Source organism: Motacilla alba, chromosome Z (genome assembly GCF_015832195.1).
Source record: "Motacilla alba alba isolate MOTALB_02 chromosome Z, Motacilla_alba_V1.0_pri, whole genome shotgun sequence".
NCBI lineage: Eukaryota > Metazoa > Chordata > Aves > Passeriformes > Motacillidae > Motacilla > Motacilla alba.
In genome coordinates, this window is record NC_052046.1 from 5445098 (window position 1) to 5452800 (window position 7703).

General features: G+C 36.2%; 1 long non-coding RNA gene across 2 annotated transcripts; it reads right to left on the bottom strand.

The window, feature by feature from the left end:
- Window positions 1-526: 526 nt before the first annotated feature.
- LOC119695689 lies at window positions 527-7131 on the bottom strand. 2 transcript variants are annotated; one of them, XR_005255338.1, is made up of 5 exons: window positions 6244-7131; window positions 3833-5238; window positions 3454-3525; window positions 2487-2619; window positions 527-1116 (listed from the first exon to the last, which is right to left on the bottom strand). It is a non-coding gene; the product is annotated as an uncharacterized LOC119695689 (long non-coding RNA). The 2 variants fall into 2 exon arrangements; XR_005255337.1 differs by lacking the exon at window positions 6244-7131 and having other exon boundaries at window positions 3833-5795.
- Window positions 7132-7703: the final 572 nt, after the last annotated feature.

A 7703-nucleotide genomic window follows, 5' to 3' on the forward strand; every position in this document is an offset into this window, starting at 1 on the left:
TTTTTTTTTATGATTATTTGTGTGCACAGCAAAGAATTGTGTGCTGGAATTTATTGCTGATACAGAAAGAAGCACAAATGACCTGTGGTAGTGGGTTGTCCTTTCAGACCTCCAAAGGCACTTGGTAGTGAGCTGAAAATACACAAAAGCCTCTCTAAGGTGACTCCTGTTGTTTTGCACTGCAATGCAAAGATAGATAATGCAAAAATAAAGAAGGAATACTTATTTGGTGTTAGTTGACTTTGGTGGAGCTGTATCAGTTTACAATGATGGTAGATCTGTTCCAAGAAGTCTACAGAGCTGACCTTACCTTCTCCTCTAGACAAACATTGCACTGACTTTGCTGACAGCCTGTTTCCAACTGTCTGCATTTTATTCCAAGTTTGCAGTACTTGGAGGGTGGTGGGTTTGGAGTATTTTTCCCTGTTTCTTCATAATTGTGAGACACAGCTCTTGGGGTAAAATGATTACATTAGTTAGAAAAAAAGACAATCAAAAACCAGTCAGTTTTATTTATTGGCTGATGCATCATAGTACAGATAAATGTTCTGTGATCATAAGAAGTAAGCCATTATTAGTCAAATCCCACAAAACTCAGGAGTAAAAAATTCCACATGCTTAAATATATACTCACTTTATAAAGAAATTAAAAAAAAAAGAGAGAAAATATTAGAGTTTTTTTAAGCCAATACCACTTTATGGGATATAGCTATATTTTATAAGAGATTTATCAAATTATTACCAAAATTGAATGATGGGGGTGTCAGTTCCTTCATGGCATTACAGCTTAATTAATTTCAACAGATTTATAGAAACAATGTGGACAACACAAAAATAAAACTCTTTCAAGAGCTTTTGGTTTTGTTTTGTTTTGCTTGGTTTGGTTGTTTGTTTTTTTTTTCCTGAGAAGAAGAGTTGCAACACAGACATTCCTCCTCCTCGTTGGTGGCTGGCACTGTGTGCATGTATTCACAAGTATAAGTGTGGATATTTTATGGTGGACTGTCATCCACCAGACTGGCTTTTCACTCATATTGCAGTATCTAAAACTTCCATGGGGTCAGTCTTGCTGTCTTCAACTCATATCTTTCTCTCATAATATCATTTGTTTGAATTCTAAAAAAAAAAAAGAGGTAGTTAGCACACCTATGCATATGGGGGAAACAGCAGCACATCTCACCCTTTCATGCTCTAGCAAAAGCAAAGGCAGACCCATATTTACCCAAGTTTTTCAGTTTTCAACTTCAAAAAGCCCTACATGTTTCACCATGGAAATGGAGCAACAGCTATTTTGTTTCGATTTTAGTGAGCAGCTTGCTAGAGTTATATATATATATGTATATATACACTAAAGTGAATTAAATGAAAGCTGGATCAGGTTGGGGGCTAGAATTCATGTTTATTTGGATAGTTAAACTAAGAATCTATTTGCTGATTTCAATCAGCCAGGAATCTTACTGTGCATGATATTTTTTCCTGACTATTTTCACATTCAGACTTTTTTCATTCAGTACCCATTCCTGTGTCCTATACCTCTTACAAGATAGAGTTCTCTCCATAGCCAGCACGTAGCTGTTTCCCAATTTTTGGGAACTATATCCCTGATATTGAGTCTCTTGCTCTGGCTTACTATTTGGAACTAAACTTATTTGTATCTCAATTTAAATGTGCATAAAGTAGTTGTAAATACATTTATTTCTCATGGGGCTTGCAGAAGTTATTTCTTATATTTTCTCTCTCACTCACTTTTATTGTTCTTTCACTCTTACTTAATGTTCCCCTATCTGTCTCATAACCAGCCATTACAGTGAAACTCATCCTCAACTGAGGCAACAGTAAACATCCTTGACTTTGTTATTTTATATATATAATTATAATGTCTTTTCAAAAGACGCTGTGTTTTCAGCAAGGCACTGATCTGTGTCACTCCCTTCCCCTGCAAGTGAGAAGGCCTTTGGCCAGCCAGCTTCCCTTCAGGACCAGGACTCGTCCTCTCAAAAGAAAGATGTCCAAGTAATGTGGAAAGAATTTCTCTCAAGAGATACTTATTTTTCTCCATTGTCTATGGAGAGAATCTAGGCAACCATCTTAGGTGAGGTGGTTATTTTTCAGAGTGATAAACTTAGTTGGAAAGAATAGGAAGAATTCATCTCACTTAGGTTAAGACTCCTAAGTTAGACATTTCAGTACGAACTAGTCATTCTAAATTCCTTTTATAAGTAAAGGAGGGATATAAGCACTTTTGCTTGTTCCTCAGGGCTGCTCATTTCATCCTAAAATGGCTTGTTAAAATTGGTCAGATGACTTCAGACTTCCAAAACTGAGAAAGATGAATCTGACCTATTTGCTCAAAAGTACTCAGCAGAAAAAGACTTTGATTTTAGCCATACCATCAATATAATGAAAATTATAAATAATCACTCTAATATTTGGTGGAAGTTTTTAGAGAAGCAGAAGAAATAATAACCTTGAATTATTCTCATTACCTGACTCATACGACAGCCTTTGATTTCCCACTGCTCCTTCATTTTGCTTCCATCTTTAGAGATTGCTTGTTTAGAGATTGCTTGTTTCTTAGTTCCTTTGTCATCTGCCATATTTTCATCCAACAAAACAAGCCTTGAAATGAAGGAATGATGGAAATGGAATGCTTAGCTGCATACCTGTCCTGTGTCTGTTTCCCAATGCCTAAGCAGACAGCCTGCTCACACATATATCTCTGTAGCCAGGGGGGGGAAAAAAAAAAAAAAGTACATAACTTGTGTTGGTAGAACAAAGCATGGGACCTGTGCTAGTGTCTGGTACCTTCCAGAAGGGCAGGGTAAAATTTGGAATTCAGAAAACTCTTTTTTGCACCCCAAAAGACGGAAATTTTGTGTTCTTTTCAGATCCCTTTGGCAACTGTCAAGGCACCTTGGTCTTAGACTCTTGTCTAACCAGGATGTCTCCATCTCCCCAGATTTTTATATGTTACACTTACACAGCTGAAGGCAGTACCTGTACTAGTTCAGACCAATTCAGTGGTGTTATGTAAATTAGGACCTTAACCTTGGGTTTATTAATTTGGATATAGGAATGATGGACTATTTACCATAACACATTGTTCCTTCAGAAGACTCTTTTATTTCCCACACCGGGGAGTTAATTTAATAAATTTCATTCATTCATTCATTCACTCATTCATTCATTCTACTTTTTGCTGGCATGAATTTTAAGAACATTTTTCTAGCGTCCATCAAGGAACTCAAACCTAGACCAAAAACTTTACTCTCTTAAGGGAAATGTTTCCTTTCCCGATCTTCTGAAGCCTGGATATTTACTGTTTTCATCTAGAGAATTGTTTCTTTTGACTAACCCTGGAATGATCAAGAGGTGTGTTCAGTAGTGCAAAGTGCATGCCTTCTTGATTGTTATTAGGCTCGATAACTACTACTAAAAGTATCATTGGCTTACCATCCAGCACAGCAGTTTGTCATATTTATTTAAAAAACAGGAGACTAGATTCAGTCCAGATGGATGGGTGCTCTGTATAAAAAGACACCAAAGAAACCTTTTGGGTTGAGTATGATATGATGTTTTGCCATCCAACATTGTATATACACACAATATTAAATATTTACTGTGGTTCCTTGAAGGAGCTGCAGGCTTATATGTATAATGTTGCTTTATCTCAAAGATGTTGTGTTGTCTTGGAGATAAAATAACAGCCTTTTAGCGCAGCAATGTAATATTCCACAAGGAAATCCAGCATGAAAATTCAGCTGTCACATATCCAGTGCAGATTGTGGATGGACAGAAAAAGAAGAAGGACTGGGCAGTCAGCTGCTTTTACCTTTTTAAAGCATCTCCAGAGCAGATGAAGGAAACGCATGCTTTATACTTGAGAACTTTAGGTGTCAGATAGTGGATAACTCACCACCTATCCTCAAGACTCATTTCCCTTCCAATGTTATTTCTGTTGGTTGGAATACCCAGGTGTTACTTCAGCGTTACATCTTCTATTTCTGAAACATAGAAACTGTCATTCCCAATGAGATGGGGTTATGACTCCTTGTACCTGTGCAATTCCTTTCATAAAGTCATTGTTATGGCACTTTAATATTGGCTTATTTTAGTGGCTGTTCAGATTTCTGAAGGGGAGGTTATGAACTTATCCCAGGTTGCCTGTCTAGAGTCTGCATAATGTTGTCAAAGTCTGATAAAGGAAAAATATTTTGTGTGAAATTTTAATTTCTCAGCTTGTCTCGTTCTGATTTTTTGGTTGTAGGGATTTATATTGTTCCTTTTATGCCTTTAAAAAAAGGATAAAAAGAAACAATCTGCTCATTAGGAGGAAAGAAAAAAAAAAAAGATTAGGAGTCTACTTTGTTCTTCAGCTATTCTACCTATATTTTCTGCTGAATGATTTTTCCTTCAAAGGTGTAATGAACGTGTCTTTCTCAGCTTTGTCTTTCTGGAAAAGAAAAACCTTTCCCATCCCCAAATGAAGAATGTCCAGGAGTGAATTTATTTTTTCCCCACATTAATGGCATTGGCATTAGGATATATGGAATTTTTTTCCTTTTTTTTTTTTTTTTTTTAATTGTTCTGACAGAATTTGTGCCCTGTGGATCAGTGAATTGATTCAACTGTGGTGTGTGTATGCAGTCTATGTAGCAAATCCCTTTTAAGTTTAATATTCTATATTTTTTAGCATCTATGGGTCTGCATTGAGAAAGGCATCACCTAAGCACGAAGATTCTCCAGTCAATTTCTGTTAACTTAGTAATCTACAAGCAAAACTCTGATTGTTACAGAGGATGTGGATCAAAAAAAAATTCTGTTGGATATTTTGGAGCAATATACCCCTTATATGAGTGTTATTTAAGTGAAAGTTGGCATGTCCTTGGAAAAAAAAAATAAACCCAACCAAGCAACAAAAAACCTGCTTTTCTTTTTTATTTTTTTTTTTTACGGTTATTCTTTGTTTCATGCTCTGTTCATTCACAAGGTAGCCTGCTTTAATACCAATATGAAAAAAAAAGCCCTTGCTTGTTGAAAGTAAGGCTCTCTCGAGCGAGAGCTCACACAGGCAGTCACCCCGAGGTCACTTGTACAAACCCAGCACAGATCAATAGCAATGATGCCTTTTTGGCAGACAAAAAAGCTCTTCAGTGGACTTCAGTTCGGGCCAGAACAGGTAAGTTCCTCTGGAGAAGAGTTGAGTAGTCTGAACTTGCCCTCCACTGAAGTAAATTGCTGAAGCAGAGGATGAGAAAGAAACATTTTGTTGATGAAACAAATAATTCAGAATCTGAATTCTCAACGCAAGACTTTTTCCCATCACTGACTTTAATTAAAAGAGTACCTTACATTAGGTTAGGAATTCTTTGTATATCCCTGCCTTATATCACAAATCTGATTGTGCCCATTTTCTTACGGACACTGTGCTTATAAATGCTGTTTGTTAAAATAAGAGTTGAATAAAATAACACTGTATCAGAAATGAGAGAAACAGCTAAAGTTGAAGTTGAACAAATTTTAAATTTTCCATAACTTTCCACTTATTTCCCACCAATTGCCCAAATTTTCCTCCCTTTAATCTGATCTTCAAGGCTACATTGAAAGACAAAGTAAGAATGTAAAAGCCACACACATTAACCAGACATAAACATATTTATAAACTTATTTCTGTTTGAGATTTGGTGAGCTGAAAACAAACAAGCAAACCAACCAAATAAAACCACCCGCAGAGTCCCAAAAAATTATTCATTTGAAAAAAAAATATCCAAGCAAATAAAAAAATATCAAAAATCGAAAAGAAAATCCAAAACTAATAATGAGGGGAAAATATTTTAAGGAACTATGAAAATATACTTTAAGTGTGTGAAGAAAAAAACCAAACACTGCAACTATTTTAAAGTGAACCTCTCTCAATATGAAATATATGCAAAAAAGTATCATCCCTCTCTTTCGTCCCTCACATAGAATTTTCTTTGTTTTCCAGAATCACCCTACCCCATTATCAAGAATTTGCACTTATAAACTACAACAAGGATACACAGAAACATAATCTTTCCTATGTCTTTAAGAGCACCACACACACTGACTGTCCCACAGCCATGGGTCATATTTTCAGTATGAAAAATAAAGGAAAGGCACTTAACACTTTCTAGGTAGGCTTAAAAAAAAAAAAAAAACAAAAAAAAACCAGACAAATTAACAAAAATAATGTTAGAAAGATGAACATTCCAGATACCTTACCTACGATAGTTCTCAGGAAAATAAATATTTCTCTGTGTTTACTGTGGGAAGAAAAAAATATCTCTGGTGTCACAGTTACGCCAGTCCTAATGAATTAAATAGTTGTGGGGAATATTTCTGAATTCCAGAAATCAGTTGGTTGTGAAGATAAATTGTAGCTGTGGCTCCAAACACTCTTTTGAACCATCTTAGCTGAGATAGCCCAATTTTCAGATATGTTTTGCGTTTAGCACAAGCCAGGGACCTGTTTACACATATCCACCTTCTTTTGAAGGTGAAAAGCATTTAATAATATGGACATAGCCTTTTCTGTGCCAGTTGGCCTCAGTACCAGAAAACAGTGCTGGGCACATTTAAGCTGACAATTTCTCTGTTTATTTTCAGCTCCATCTGCTTGCAGATCCATAAACATTTATTTTCTCCCATTTCTAACAAATCAAAGAATCATGGAGTACTTTAGACTATAGAAATTGATGGAAATCATCTTTCCTCTCACTCAGAGATGAGTTAGGTTAAGCTTTTCAGGACCCTGTTTGCACTAACTTTGAATGTCATTAAAGGAGAGAGAGCCTACAAGACCTTTGCAAACATTTTACAGTATTTGACCACCACAGTTCCATGAGAGCTGCCTGGACAGCAAAGATGAAAGGAAGGAAGGCTTTCTCAAGTCTCAGTATCTCAAGCTCTGTTCCAAAAGTCCCCATTCCACTCAGCAGCAGCCCCACTTTTTCTCCTAGAATTCCTGTTGTTATTGACCTATTTGAAAAAGAAAAAATACATTTCACATTTGCCCAGATATTCACAGGAAAGGATAGGGCATTTCCAGGGGATTTTTCAGAACTCAGGCAGGCGGCAACAAGCTTACGGCCAATCCTGGCACTTTGCTCTTCTTCAAATACTCCTTCTACCTTAGCTGCCTGCTAACTTTCTTTTTTGACAGTTGAAGGTGTGAAGATTCTGGTGACTTCTGGTGTTAGCAAAACCATGGGACTGTAGTCATTTTAGTATCTTTGGTAATCTTTTGCCCTGAGCAAATACTTTGCTTACGCTTTGAGTCAGCCTTAAAATTCTTTCTTTAACAAATGAACTTGCTTTTCTTAAAGGTCTTTGAAAGCAAGTTATTTGCTGATGTTTCTGAGTGTATGTGTACAGAAAACCACTGAATAATGTAATGAGATAAAAGAAAGCAAATAGGGCATTTGTAAGTCTTTGCCAATAGAGGGAAAGGAAAATAGAGCGTAGAGAGCATAATCTGCTAACCATGACAGGGGAAAAAAACAGGCAATTAGAGTGAAGAGTTATATATTCTGTAATGTGGGTGCATCCATACGGAGACAAAATATGTGTGTAAGTATGTGCACATACAGCAATAAACATATATACAAATGAAAACACATATACGAACACACACACACATGATGAATTTCTAATTAAGATGAGAACAGCATTCAAGCCTAGAC